This window comes from Haliotis cracherodii, unplaced genomic scaffold (assembly GCF_022045235.1).
Source record: "Haliotis cracherodii isolate W230 unplaced genomic scaffold, xgHalCrac1.p SCAF_13, whole genome shotgun sequence".
Classification (NCBI taxonomy): Eukaryota; Metazoa; Mollusca; class Gastropoda; order Lepetellida; family Haliotidae; genus Haliotis; species Haliotis cracherodii.
The window spans coordinates 1007604-1024025 of NW_027266268.1; positions in this window are offsets into that span (position 1 = coordinate 1007604).

The following is a 16422-nucleotide window of genomic DNA, read 5'->3' on the forward strand; positions in this document are numbered from 1 at the left end:
GAACAAAAATGTTTGGTGTGTGGATGCATTCTTACATGGTCCACCCTCATGAAAAAAATTGGCCCATTCGCAAGAAAAATCATGACTTGAGGTCGAACTATAAATACATCAGCGATTCGAACTTTTTTTGCATGTACGACTTTTACGCCATGAGAGTTATTCTCAAAAGTATAAGTTTCAGAACAAAAATGTTTAGTGTGTGGATGCATTCTTACATGGTCCACCCTCATGAAAAAAATTGGCGCATTTGCAAGAAAAATCATGACTTGAGGTCGAACTATAAATACATCAGCGATTCGAAATTTTTCGCATTCACGACTTTTACGCCATGAGAGCTATTCTCAAAAGTATAAGTTTCAGAACAAAAATGTTTGGTGTGTGGATGCATTCTTACATGGTCCACCCTCATGAAAAAAATTAGCGCAATTGCATAAAAATTCAGGACTTGAGGCCGAACTATAAATACATCAGCGATTCGAACTTTTTCGCATGCACGACTTTTACGCCATGAGAGTTATTCTCAAAAGTATAAGTTTCAGAACAAAAATGTTTGGTGTGTGGATGCATTCTTACATGGTCCACCCTCATGAAAAAAATTGGCGCATTTGCAAGAAAAATCATGACTTGAGGTCGAACTATAAATACATCAGCGATTCGAACTTTTTTGCATGCACGACTTTTACGCCATGAGAGTTATTCTGAAAAGTATAAGTTTCAGAACATATATATTTGGTGTGTGGATGCATTATTACATGGTCCACCCTCATGAAAAAAAATTGGCGCATTTGCAAGAAAAATCATGACTTGAGGTCGAACTATAAATACATCAGCGATTCGAACTTTTTCACATGCACGACTTTTACGCCATGAGAGCTATTCTTAAAAGTATAAGTTTCAGAACAAAAAATGTTTGGTGTGTGGATGCATTCTTACATGGTCCACCCTCATGAAAAAAATTAGCGCAATTGCATAAAAATTCAGGACTTGAGGCCGAACTATAAATACATCAGCGATTCGAACTTTTTCGCATGCACGACTTTTACGCCATGAGAGTTATTCTGAAAAGTATAAGTTTCAGAACAAAAATGTTTGGTGTGTGGATGCATTCTTGCATGGTCCACCCTTATGAAAAAAATTGGCGCATTCGCAAGAAAAATCATGACTTGATGTCGAACTATAAATACATCAGCGATTCGAACTTTTTCACATGCACGACTTTTACGCCATGAGAGTTATTCTGAAAAGTATAAGTTTCAGAACATATATATTTGGTGTGTGGATGCATTCTTACATGGTCCACCCTCATGAAAAAAAATAGCGCATTCGCAAGAAAAATCATGACTTGAGGTCGAACTATAAATGCATCAGCGATTCGAACTTTTTCACATGCACGACTTTTACGCCATGAGAGCTATTCTTAAAAGTATAAGTTTCAGAACAAAAATGTTTGGTGTGTGGATGCATTCTTACATGGTCCACCCTCATGAAAAAAATTAGCGCAATTGCATAAAAATTCAGGACTTGAGGCCGAACTATAAATACATCAGCGATTCGAACTTTTTCACATGCACGACTTTTACGCCATGAGAGATATTCTGAAAAGTATAAGTTTCAGAACAAAAATGTTTGGTGTGTGGATGCATTCTTACATGGTCCACACTCATGAAAAAAATTGGCGCATTTGCAAGAAAAATCATGACTTGAGGTCGAACTATAAATACATCAGCGATTCGAACTTTTTCAAATGCACGACTTTTACGCCATGAGAGTTATTCTGAAAAGTATAAGTTTCAGAAGAAAAATGTTTGGTGTGTGGATGCATTCTTACATGGTCCACCCTCATGAAAAAAAATAGCGCATTCGCAAGAAAAATCATGACTTGAGGTCGAACTATAAATGCATCAGCGATTCGAACTTTTTCACATGCACGACTTTTACGCCATGAGAGCTATTCTGAAAAGTATAAGTTTCAGAACAAAAATGTTTGGTGTGTGGATGCATTCTTACATAGTCCACCCTCATGAAAAAAATTGGCGCATTTGCGAGAAAAATCATGACTTGAGGTCGAACTATAAATACATCAGCGATCCGAGCTTTTTCGCGTGCACGACTTTTACGCCATGAGAGTTATTCTGAAAAGTATAAGTTTCAGAACAAAAATGTTTAGTGTGTGGATGCATTCTTACATGGTCCACACTCATGAAAAAAATTGGCGCATTTGCGAGAAAAATCATGACTTGAGGTCGAACTATAAATACATCAGCGATTTGAACTTTCTTGCATGCACGACTTTTACGCCATGAGAGTTATTCTGAAAAGTATAAGTTTCAGAACATATGTATTTGGTGTGTGGATGCATTATTACATGGTCCACCCTCATGAAAAAAAATAGCGCATTCGCAAGAAAAATCATGACTTGAGGTCGAACTATAAATGCATCAGCGATTCGAACTTTTTCACATGCACGACTTTTACGCCATGAGAGCTATTCTTAAAAGTATAAGTTTCAGAACAAAAATGTTTGGTGTGTGGATGCATTCTTACATGGTCCACCTTCATAAAAAAAATTGGCGCATTTGCAAGAAAATTCATGACTTGAGGTCGAACTATAAATACATCAGCGATTCGAACTTTTTCGGATGCACGACTTTTACGCCATTAGAGTTATTCTGAAAAGTATAAGTTTCAGAACAAAAATGTTTGGTGTGTGGATGCATTCTTACATGGTCCACCCTCATGAAAAAAATTAGTGCAATTGCATAAAAATTCAGGACTTGAGGCCGAACTATAAATACATCAGCGATTCGAACTTTTTCACATGCACGACTTTTACGCCATGAGAGTTATTCTGAATAGTATAAGTTTCAGAACAAAAATGTTTGGTGTGGAGATGCATTCTTACATGGTCCACACTCATGAAAAAAATTGGCGCATTCGCAAGAAAAATCATGACTTGAGGTCGAACTATAAATACATCAGCGATTCGAACTTTTTCAAATGCACGACTTTTACGCCATGAGAGTTATTCTGAAAAGTATAAGTTTCAGAACATATATATTTGGTGTGTGGATGCATTCTTACATGGTCCACCCTCATGAAAAAAAATAGCGCATTCGCAAGAAAAATCATGACTTGAGGTCGAACTATAAATACATCAGCGATTCTAACTTTTTCACATGCACGACTTTTACGCCATGAGAGTTATTCTCAAAAGTAAAAGTTTCAGAACAAAAATATTTGGTGTGTGGATGCATTCTTACATGGTCCACCCTCATGAAAAAAATTGGCGCATTTGCAAGAAAAATCATGACTTGAGGTCGAACTATAAATGCATCAGCGATTCGAACTTTTTCACATGCACGACTTTTACGCCATGAGAGTTATTCTGAAAAGTATAAGTTTCAGAACAAAAATGTTTGGTGTGTGGATGCATTCTTACATGGTCCACACTCATGAAAAAAATTGGCGCATTTGCAAGAAAATTCATGACTTGAGGTCGAACTATAAATACATCAGCGATTCGAACTTTTTCGCATGCACGACTTTTACGCCATGAGAGTTATTCTGAAAAGTATGAGTCTCAGAACAAAAATGTTTGGTGTGTGGATGCATTCTTACATGGTCCACCCTCATGAAAAAAAATTGGCGCATTCGCAAGAAAAATCATGACTTGAGGTCGAACTATAAATACATCAGCGATTCGAACTTTTTTGCATGCACGACTTTTACGCCATGAGAGTTATTCTGAAAAGTATAAGTTTCAGAACATATGTATTTGGTGTGTGGATGCATTCTTACATGGTCCACCCTCATGAAAAAAACCAGCGCATTCGCAAGAAAAATCATGACTTGAGGTCAAACTATAAATACATCAGCGATTCGAGCTTTTTCGCATGCACGACTTTTACGCCATGAGAGTTATTCTGAAAAGTATAAGTTTCAGAACAAAAATGTTTGGTGTGTGGATGCATTCTTACATGGTCCACACTCATGAAAAAAATTGGCGCATTTGCAAGAAAAATCATGACTTGAGGTCGAACTATAAATACATCAGCGATTCGAACTTTTTCAAATGCACGACTTTTACGCCATGAGAGTTATTCTGAAAAGTATAAGTTTCAGAACAAAAATGTTTGGTGTGTGGATGCATTCTCACATGGTCCACCCTCATGAAAAAAAATAGCGCATTCGCAAGAAAAATCATGACTTGAGGTCGAACTATAAATGCATCAGCGATTCGAACTTTTTCACATGCACGACTTTTACGCCATGAGAGCTATTCTGAAAAGTATAAGTTTCAGAACAAAAATGTTTGGTGTGTGGATGCATTCTTACATGGTCCACCCTCATGAAAAAAATTAGCGCAATTGCATAAAAATTCAGGACTTGAGGCCGAAGTATAAATACATCAGCGATTCGAACTTTTTCGCATGCACGACTTTTACGCCATGAGAGTTATTCTGAAAAGTATAAGTTTCAGAACAAAAATGTTTGGTGTGTGGATGCATTCTTACATGGTCCACACTCATGAAAAAAATTGGCGCATTTGCGAGAAAAATCATGACTTGAGGTCGAACTATAAATACATCAGCGATTCGAACTTTTTCACATGCACGACTTTTACGCCATGAGAGTTATTCTGAAAAGTATAAGTTTCAGAACATATATATTTGGTGTGTGGATGCATTATTACATGGTCCACCCTCATGAAAAAAAATAGCGCATTTGCAAGAAAAATCATGACTTGAGGTCGAACTATAAATGCATCAGCGATTCGAACTTTTTCACATGCACGACTTTTACGCCATGAGAGCTATTCTTAAAAGTATAAGTTTCAGAACAAAAATGTTTGGTGTGTGGATGCATTCTTACATAGTCCACCCTCATGAAAAAAATTGGCGCATTTGCAAGAAAAATCATGACTTGAGGTCAAACTATAAATACATCAGCGATTCTAGCTTTTTCGCATGCAGGACTTTTACGCCATGAGAGTTATTCTGAAAAGTATAAGTTTCAGAACAAAAATGTTTAGTGTGTGGATGCATTCTTACATGGTCCACCCTCATGAAAAAAATTGGCGCATTCGCAAGAAAAATCATGACTTGAGGTCGAACTATAAATACATCAGCGATTCGAACTTTTTCACATGCACGACTTTTACGCCATGAGAGTTATTCTGAAAAGTATAAGTTTCAGAACAAAAATGTTTGGTGTGTGGATGCATTCTTACATGGTCCACACTCATGAAAAAAATTGGCGCATTCGCAAGAAAAATCATGACTTGAGGTCGAACTATAAATACATCAGCGATTCGAACTTTTTTTGCATGTACGACTTTTACGCCACGAGAGTTATTCTCAAAAGTATAAGTTTCAGAACAAAAATGTTTGGTGTGTGGATGCATTCTTACATGGTCCACCCTCATGAAAAAAATTGGCGCATTTGCAAGAAAATTCATGACTTGAGGTCGAACTATAAATACATCAGCGATTCGAACTTTTTCGCATTCACGACTTTTACGCCATGAGAGCTATTCTGAAAAGTATAAGTTTCAGAACAAAAATGTTTGGTGTGTGGATGCATTCTTACATGGTCCACCCTCATGAAAAAAATTAGCGCAATTGCATAAAAATTCAGGACTTGAGGCCGAACTATAAATACATCAGCGATTCGAACTTTTTCGCATGCACGACTTTTACGCCATGAAAGTTATTCTGAAAAGTATAAGTTTCAGAACAAAAATGTTTGGTGCGGGATGCATTCTTACATGGTCCACCCTCATGAAAAAAATTGGCGCATTTGCAAGAAAAATCATGACTTGAGGTCGAACTATAAATACATCAGCGATTCGAACTTTTTTGCATGCACGACTTTTACGCCATGAGAGTTATTCTGAAAAGTATAAGTTTCAGAACATATATATTTGGTGTGTGGATGCATTATTACACGGTCCACCCTCATGAAAAAAAATTGGCGCATTTGCAAGAAAAATCATGACTTGAGGTCGAACTATAAATGCATCAGCGATTCGAACTTTTTCACATGCACGACTTTTACGCCATGAGAGCTATTCTTAAAAGTATAAGTTTCAGAACAAAAATGTTTGGTGTGTGGATGCATTCTTACATGGTCCACCCTCATGAAAAAGATTAGCGCAATTGCATAAAAATTCAGGAATTGAGGCCGAACTATAAATACATCAGCGATTCGAACTTTTTCGCATGCACGACTTTTACGCCATGAGAGTTATTCTGAAAAGTATAAGTTTCAGAACAAAAATGTTTGGTGTGTGGATGCATTCTTGCATGGTCCACCCTTATGAAAAAAATTGGCGCATTCGCAAGAAAAATCATGACTTGAGGTCGAACTATAAATACATCAGCGATTCGAACTTTTTCACATACACGACTTTTACGCCATGAGAGTTATTCTGAAAAGTATAAGTTTCAGAACATATATATTTGGTGTGTGGATGCATTCTTACATGGTCCACCCTCATGAAAAAAAATAGCGCATTCGCAAGAAAAATCATGACTTGAGGTCGAACTATAAATACATCAGCGATTCTAACTTTTTCACATGCACGACTTTTACGCCATGAGAGTTATTCTCAAAAGTATAAGTTTCAGAACAAAAATATTTGGTGTGTGGATGCATTCTTACATGGTCCACCCTCATGAAAAAAATTGGCGCATTTGCAAGAAAAATCATGACTTGAGGTCGAACTATAAATGCATCAGCGATTCGAACTTTTTCACATGCACGACTTTTACGCCATGAGAGTTATTCTGAAAAGTATAAGTTTCAGAACAAAAATGTTTGGTGTGTGGATGCATTCTTACATGGTCCACACTCATGAAAAAAATTGGCGCATTTGCAAGAAAATTCATGATTTGAGGTCGAACTATAAATACATCAGCGATTCGAACTTTTTCGCATGCACGACTTTTACGCCATGAGAGTTATTCTGAAAAGTATGAGTCTCAGAACAAAAATGTTTGGTGTGTGGATGCATTCTTACATGGTCCACCCTCATGAAAAAAAATTGGCGCATTCGCAAGAAAAATCATGACTTGAGGTCGAACTATAAATACATCAGCGATTCGATCTTTTTTGCATGCACGACTTTTACGCCATGAGAGTTATTCTGAAAAGTATAAGTTTCAGAACATATGTATTTGGTGTGTGGATGCATTCTTACATGGTCCACCCTCATGAAAAAAAACAGCGCATTCGCAAAAAAAATCATGACTTGAGGTCAAACTATAAATACATCAGCGATTCGAGCTTTTTCGCATGCACGACTTTTACGCCATGAGAGTTATTCTGAAAAGTATAAGTTTCAGAACAAAAATGTTTGGTGTGGAGATGCATTCTTACATGGTCCACACTCATGAAAAAAATTGGCGCATTTGCAAGAAAAATCATGACTTGAGGTCGAACTATAAATACATCAGCGATTCGAACTTTTTTGCATGCACGACTTTTACGCCATAAGAGTTATTCTGAAAAGTATAAGTTTCAGAACATATATATTTGGTGTGTGGATGCATTATTACACGGTCCACCCTGATGAAAAAAAATTGGCGCATTTGCAAGAAAAATCATGACTTGAGGTCGAACTATAAATGCATCAGCGATTCGAACTTTTTCACATGCACGACTTTTACGCCATGAGAGCTATTCTTAAAAGTATAAGTTTCAGAACAAAAATGTTTGGTGTGTGGATGCATTCTTACATGGTCCACCCTCATGAAAAAGATTAGCGCAATTGCATAAAAATTCAGGAATTGAGGCCGAACTATAAATACATCAGCGATTCGAACTTTTTCGCATGCACGACTTTTACGCCATGAGAGTTATTCTGAAAAGTATAAGTTTCAGAACAAAAATGTTTGGTGTGTGGATGCATTCTTGCATGGTCCACCCTTATGAAAAAAATTGGCGCATTCGCAAGAAAAATCATGACTTGAGGTCGAACTATAAATACATCAGCGATTCGAACTTTTTCACATGCACGACTTTTACGCCATGAGAGTTATTCTGAAAAGTATAAGTTTCAGAACATATATATTTGGTGTGTGGATGCATTCTTACATGGTCCACCCTCATGAAAAAAAATAGCGCATTCGCAAGAAAAATCATGACTTGAGGTCGAACTATAAATACATCAGCGATTCTAACTTTTTCACATGCACGACTTTTACGCCATGAGAGTTATTCTCAAAAGTATAAGTTTCAGAACAAAAATATTTGGTGTGTGGATGCATTCTTACATGGTCCACCCTCATGAAAAAAATTGGCGCATTTGCAAGAAAAATCATGACTTGAGGTCGAACTATAAATGCATCAGCGATTCGAACTTTTTCACATGCACGACTTTTACGCCATGAGAGTTATTCTGAAAAGTATAAGTTTCAGAACAAAAATGTTTGGTGTGTGGATGCATTCTTACATGGTCCACACTCATGAAAAAAATTGGCGCATTTGCAAGAAAATTCATGATTTGAGGTCGAACTATAAATACATCAGCGATTCGAACTTTTTCGCATGCACGACTTTTACGCCATGAGAGTTATTCTGAAAAGTATGAGTCTCAGAACAAAAATGTTTGGTGTGTGGATGCATTCTTACATGGTCCACCCTCATGAAAAAAAATTGGCGCATTCGCAAGAAAAATCATGACTTGAGGTCGAACTATAAATACATCAGCGATTCGATCTTTTTTGCATGCACGACTTTTACGCCATGAGAGTTATTCTGAAAAGTATAAGTTTCAGAACATATGTATTTGGTGTGTGGATGCATTCTTACATGGTCCACCCTCATGAAAAAAAACAGCGCATTCGCAAAAAAAATCATGACTTGAGGTCAAACTATAAATACATCAGCGATTCGAGCTTTTTCGCATGCACGACTTTTACGCCATGAGAGTTATTCTGAAAAGTATAAGTTTCAGAACAAAAATGTTTGGTGTGGACATGCATTCTTACATGGTCCACACTCATGAAAAAAATTGGCGCATTTGCAAGAAAAATCATGACTTGAGGTCGAACTATAAATACATCAGCGATTCGAGCTTTTTCAAATGCACGACTTTTACGCCATGAGAGTTATTCTGAAAAGTATAAGTTTCAGAACAAAAATGTTTGGTGTGTGGATGCATTCTTACATGGTCCACCCTCATGAAAAAAAATAGCGCATTCGCAAGAAAAATCATGACTTGAGGTCGAACTATAAATGCATCAGCGATTCGAACTTTTTCACATGCACGACTTTTACGCCATGAGAGCTATTTTTAAAAGTATAAGTTTCAGAACAAAAATGTTTGGTGTGTGGATGCATTCTTAAATGGTCCACCCTCATGAAAAAAATTGGCGCATTCGCAAGAAAAATCATGACTTGAGGTCGAACTATAAATGCATCAGCGATTCGAACTTTTTCACATGCACGACTTTTACGCCATGAGAGTTATTCTGAAAAGTATAAGTTTCAGAACAAAAATGTTTGGTGTGTGGATGCATTCATACATGGTCCACACTCATGAAAAAAATTAGCGCAATTGCATAAAAATTCATGACTTGAGGCCGAACTATAAATACATCAGCGATTCGAACTTTTTCGCATGCACGACTTTTACGCCATGAGAGTTATTCTGAAAAGTATAAGTTTCAGAACAAAAATGTTTGGTGTGTGGATGCATTCTTACATGGTCCACCCTCATGAAAAAAAATAGCGCATTTGCAAGAAAAATCATGACTTGAGGTCGAACTATAAATGCATCAGCGATTCGAACTTTTTCACATGCACGACTTTTACGCCATGAGAGCTATTTTTAAAAGTATAAGTTTCAGAACAAAAATGTTTGGTGTGTGGATGCATTCTTACATGGTCCACCCTCATGAAAAAAATTGGCGCATTCGCAAGAAAAATCATGACTTGAGGTCGAACTATAAATGCATCAGCGATTCGAACTTTTTCACATGCACGACTTTTACGCCATGAGAGTTATTCTGAAAAGTATAAGTTTCAGAACAAAAATGTTTGGTGTGTGGATGCATTCTTACATGGTCCACACTCATGAAAAAAATTGGCGCATTTGCAAGAAAATTCATGATTTGAGGTCGAACTATAAATACATCAGCGATTCGTACTTTTTCGCATGCACGACTTTTACGCCATGAGAGTTATTCTGAAAAGTATAAGTTTCAGAACATATATATTTGGTGTGTGGATGCATTATTACATGGTCCACCCTCATGAAAAAAAATTGGCGCATTTGCAAGAAAAATCATGACTTGAGGTCGAACTATAAATGCATCAGCGATTCGAACTTTTTCACATGCACGACTTTTACGCCATGAGAGCTATTCTTAAAAGTATAAGTTTCAGAACAAAAATGTTTGGTGTGTGGATGCATTCTTACATGGTCCACCCTCATGAAAAAAATTAGCGCAATTGCATAAAAATTCAGGACTTGAGGCCGAACTATAAATACATCAGCGATTCGAACTTTTTCGCATGCACGACTTTTACGCCATGAGAGTTATTCTGAAAAGTATAAGTTTCAGAACAAAAATGTTTGGTGTGTGGATGCATTCTTGCATGGTCCACCCTTATGAAAAAAATTGGCGCATTCGCAAGAAAAATCATGACTTGAGGTCGAACTATAAATACATCAGCGATTCGAACTTTTTCGCATGCACGACTTTTACGCCATGAGAGTTATTCTGAAAAGTATGAGTCTCAGAACAAAAATGTTTGGTGTGTGGATGCATTCTTACATGGTCCACCCTCATGAAAAAAAATTGGCGCATTCGCAAGAAAAATCATGACTTGAGGTCGAACTATAAATACATCAGCGATTCGATCTTTTTTGCATGCACGACTTTTACGCCATGAGAGTTATTCTGAAAAGTATAAGTTTCAGAACATATGTATTTGGTGTGTGGATGCATTCTTACATGGTCCACCCTCATGAAAAAAAACAGCGCATTCGCAAAAAAAATCATGACTTGAGGTCAAACTATAAATACATCAGCGATTCGAGCTTTTTCGCATGCACGACTTTTACGCCATGAGAGTTATTCTGAAAAGTATAAGTTTCAGAACAAAAATGTTTGGTGTGGAGATGCATTCTTACATGGTCCACACTCATGAAAAAAATTGGCGCATTTGCAAGAAAAATCATGACTTGAGGTCGAACTATAAATACATCAGCGATTCGAGCTTTTTCAAATGCACGACTTTTACGCCATGAGAGTTATTCTGAAAAGTATAAGTTTCAGAACAAAAATGTTTGGTGTGTGGATGCATTCTTACATGGTCCACCCTCATGAAAAAAAATAGCGCATTCGCAAGAAAAATCATGACTTGAGGTCGAACTATAAATGCATCAGCGATTCGAACTTTTTCACATGCACGACTTTTACGCCATGAGAGCTATTTTTAAAAGTATAAGTTTCAGAACAAAAATGTTTGGTGTGTGGATGCATTCTTACATGGTCCACCCTCATGAAAAAAATTGGCGCATTCGCAAGAAAAATCATGACTTGAGGTCGAACTATAAATGCATCAGCGATTCGAACTTTTTCACATGCACGACTTTTACGCCATGAGAGTTATTCTGAAAAGTATAAGTTTCAGAACAAAAATGTTTGGTGTGTGGATGCATTCTTACATGGTCCACACTCATGAAAAAAATTGGCGCATTTGCAAGAAAATTCATGATTTGAGGTCGAACTATAAATACATCAGCGATTCGTACTTTTTCGCATGCACGACTTTTACGCCATGAGAGTTATTCTGAAAAGTATAAGTTTCAGAACATATATATTTGGTGTGTGGATGCATTATTACATGGTCCACCCTCATGAAAAAAAATTGGCGCATTTGCAAGAAAAATCATGACTTGAGGTCGAACTATAAATGCATCAGCGATTCGAACTTTTTCACATGCACGACTTTTACGCCATGAGAGCTATTCTTAAAAGTATAAGTTTCAGAACAAAAATGTTTGGTGTGTGGATGCATTCTTACATGGTCCACCCTCATGAAAAAAATTAGCGCAATTGCATAAAAATTCAGGACTTGAGGCCGAACTATAAATACATCAGCGATTCGAACTTTTTCGCATGCACGACTTTTACGCCATGAGAGTTATTCTGAAAAGTATAAGTTTCAGAACAAAAATGTTTGGTGTGTGGATGCATTCTTGCATGGTCCACCCTTATGAAAAAAATTGGCGCATTCGCAAGAAAAATCATGACTTGAGGTCGAACTATAAATACATCAGCGCTTCGAACTTTTTCGCATGCACGACTTTTACGCCATGAGAGTTATTCTCAAAAGTATAAGTTTCAGAACAAAAATATTTGGTGTGTGGATGCATTCTTACATGGTCCACCCTCATGAAAAAAATTGGCGCATTTGCAAGAAAAATCATGACTTGAGGTCGAACTATAAATACATCAGCGATTCGAACTTTTTCACATGCACGACTTTTACGCCATGAGAGTTATTCTGAAAAGTATAAGTTTCAGAAGAAAAATGTTTGGTGTGTGGATGCATTCTTACATGGTCCACACTCATGAAAAAAATTGGCGCATTTGCAAGAAAATTCATGATTTGAGGTCGAACTATAAATACATCAGCGATTCGAACTTTTTCGCATGCACGACTTTTACGCCATGAGAGTTATTCTGAAAAGTATGAGTCTCAGAACAAAAATGTTTGGTGTGTGGATGCATTCTTACATGGTCCACCCTCATGAAAAAAAACAGCGCATTCGCAAAAAAAATCATGACTTGAGGTCAAACTATAAATACATCAGCGATTCGAGCTTTTTCGCATGCACGACTTTTACGCCATGAGAGTTATTCTGAAAAGTATAAGTTTCAGAACAAAAATGTTTGGTGTGGAGATGCATTCTTACATGGTCCACACTCATGAAAAAAATTGGCGCATTTGCAAGAAAAATCATGACTTGAGGTCGAACTATAAATACATCAGCGATTCGAGCTTTTTCAAATGCACGACTTTTACGCCATGAGAGTTATTCTGAAAAGTATAAGTTTCAGAACAAAAATGTTTGGTGTGTGGATGCATTCTTACATGGTCCACCCTCATGAAAAAAAATAGTGCATTCGCAAGAAAAATCATGACTTAAGGTCGAACTATAAATGCATCAGCGATTCGAACTTTTTCACATGCACGACTTTTACGCCATGAGAGCTATTTTTAAAAGTATAAGTTTCAGAACAAAAATGTTTGGTGTGTGGATGCATTCTTACATGGTCCACCCTCATGAAAAAAATTGGCGCATTTGCAAGAAAAATCATGACTTGAGGTCGAACTATAAATACATCAGCGATTCGAACTTTTTCACATGCACGACTTTTACGCCATGAGAGTTATTCTGAAAAGTATAAGTTTCAGAACAAAAATGTTTGGTGTGTGGATGCATTCTTACATGGTCCACACTCATGAAAAAAATTGGCGCATTTGCAAGAAAAATCATGACTTGAGGTCGAACTATAAATACATCAGCGATTCGAACTTTTTCACATGCACGACTTTTACGCCATGAGAGTTATTCTGAAAAGTATAAGTTTCAGAACAAAAATGTTTGGTGTGTGGATGCATTCTTACATGGTCCACCCTCATGAAAAAAAATAGCGCATTCGCAAGAAAATCATGACTTGAAGTCGAACTATAAATGCATCAGCGATTCGAACTTTTTCACATGCACGACTTTTACGCCATGAGAGCTATTCTGAAAAGTATAAGTTTCAGAACAAAAATGTTTGGTGTGTGGATGCATTCTTACATGGTCCACACTCATGAAAAATATTGGCGCATTCGCAAGAAAATTCATGACTTGAGGTCGAACTATAAATACATCAGCGATTCGAGCTTTTTCGCATGCACGACTTTTACGCCATGAGAGTTATTCTGAAAAGTATAAGTTTCAGAACAAAAATGTTTGGTGTGTGGATGCATTCTTACATGGTCCACCCTCATGAATACAATTGGCGCATTTGCAAGAAAAATCATGACTTGAGGTCGAACTATAAATACATCAGCGATTCGAACTTTTTTGCATGCACGACTTTTACGCCATGAGAGTTATTCTGAAAAGTATAAGTTTCAGAACATATATATTTGGTGTGTGGATGCATTCTTACATGGTCCACCCTCATGAAAAAAAATAGCACATTCGCAAGAAAAATCATGACTTGAGGTCGAACTATAAATACATCAGCGATTCGAACTTTTTCACATGCACGACTTTTACGCCATGAGAGCTATTCTCAAAAGTATAAGTTTCAGAACAAAAATGTTTAGTGTGTGGATGCATTCTTACATAGTCCACCCTCATGAAAACAATTGGCGCATTTGCAGGAAAAATCATGACTTGAGGTCAAACTATAAATACATCAGCGATTCGAGCTTTTTCGCATGCACGACTTTTACGCCATGAGAGTTATTCTGAAAAGTATAAGTTTCAGAACAAAAATGTTTGGTGTGTGGATGCATTCTTACATGGTCCACCCTCATGAAAAAAAATAGCGCATTCGCAAGAAAATCATGACTTGAAGTCGAACTATAAATGCATCAGCGATTCGAACTTTTTCACATGCACGACTTTTACGCCATGAGAGCTATTCTGAAAAGTATAAGTTTCAGAACAAAAATGTTTGGTGTGTGGATGCATTCTTACATGGTCCACACTCATGAAAAATATTGGCGCATTCGCAAGAAAATTCATGACTTGAGGTCGAACTATAAATACATCAGCGATTCGAGCTTTTTCGCATGCACGACTTTTACGCCATGAGAGTTATTCTCAAAAGTATAAGTTTCAGAACAAAAATGTTTGGTGTGTGGATGCATTCTTACATGGTCCACCCTCATGAATAAAATTGGCGCATTTGCAAGAAAAATCATGACTTGAGGTCGAACTATAAATACATCAGCGATTCGAACTTTTTTGCATGCACGACTTTTACGCCATGAGAGTTATTCTCAAAAGTATAAGTTTCAGAACATATATATTTGGTGTTTGGATGCATTCTTACATGGTCCACCCTCATGAAAAAAAATAGCGCATTCGCAAGAAAAATCATGACTTGAGGTCGAACTATAAATGCATCAGCGATTCGAACTTTTTCACATGCACGACTTTTACGCCATGAGAGCTATTCTCAAAAGTATAAGTTTCAGAACAAAAATGTTTGGTGTGTGGATGCATTCTTACATAGTCCACACTCATGAAAAAAATTGGCGCATTTGCAGGAAAAATCATGACTTGAGGTCAAACTATAAATACATCAGCGATTCGAGCTTTTTCGCATGCACGACTTTTACGCCATGAGAGTTATTCTGAAAAGTATAAGTTTCAGAACAAAAATGTTTGGTGTGTGGATGCATTCTTACATGGTCCACACTCATGAAAAAAATTGGCGCATTTGCAAGAAAAATCATGACTTGAGGTCGAACTATAAATACATCAGCGATTCGAACTTTTTCACATGCACGACTTTTACGCCATGAGAGCTATTCTCAAAAGTATAAGTTTCAGAACAAAAATGTTTGGTGTGTGGATGCATTCTTACATAGTCCACCCTCATGAAAAAAATTGGCGCATTTGCAAGAAAAATCATGACTTGAGGTCAAACTATAAATACATCAGCGATTCGAGCTTTTTCGCATCCACGACTTTTACGCCATGAGAGTTATTCTGAAAAGTATAAGTTTCAGAACAAAAATGTTTAGTGTGTGGATGCATTCTTACATGGTCCACCCTCATGAAAAAAATTGGCGCATTCGCAAGAAAAATCATGACTTGAGGTCGAACTATAAATACATCAGCGATTCGAACTTTTTCACATGCACGACTTTTACGCCATGAGAGTTATTCTGAAAAGTATAAGTTTCAGAACAAAAATGTTTGGTGTGTGGATGCATTCTTACATGGTCCACACTCATGAAAAAAATTGGCGCATTCGCAAGAAAAATCATGACTTGAGGTCGAACTATAAATACATCAGCGATTCCAACTTTTTCACATGCACGACTTTTACGCCATGAGAGTTATTCTGAAAAGTATAAGTTTCAGAACAAAAATGTTTGGTGTGTGGATGCATTCTTACATGGTCCACCCTCATGAAAAAAAATAGCGCATTCGCAAGAAAATCATGACTTGAGGTCGAACTATAAATACATCAGCGATTCGAACTTTTTCACATGCACGACTTTTACGCCATGAGAGTTATTCTGAAAAGTATAAGTTTCAGAACAAAAATGTTTGGTGTGTGGATGCATTCTTACATGGTCCACCCTCATGAATAAAATTGGCGCATTTGCAAGAAAAATCATGACTTGAGGTCGAACTATAAATACATCAGCGATTCGAACTTT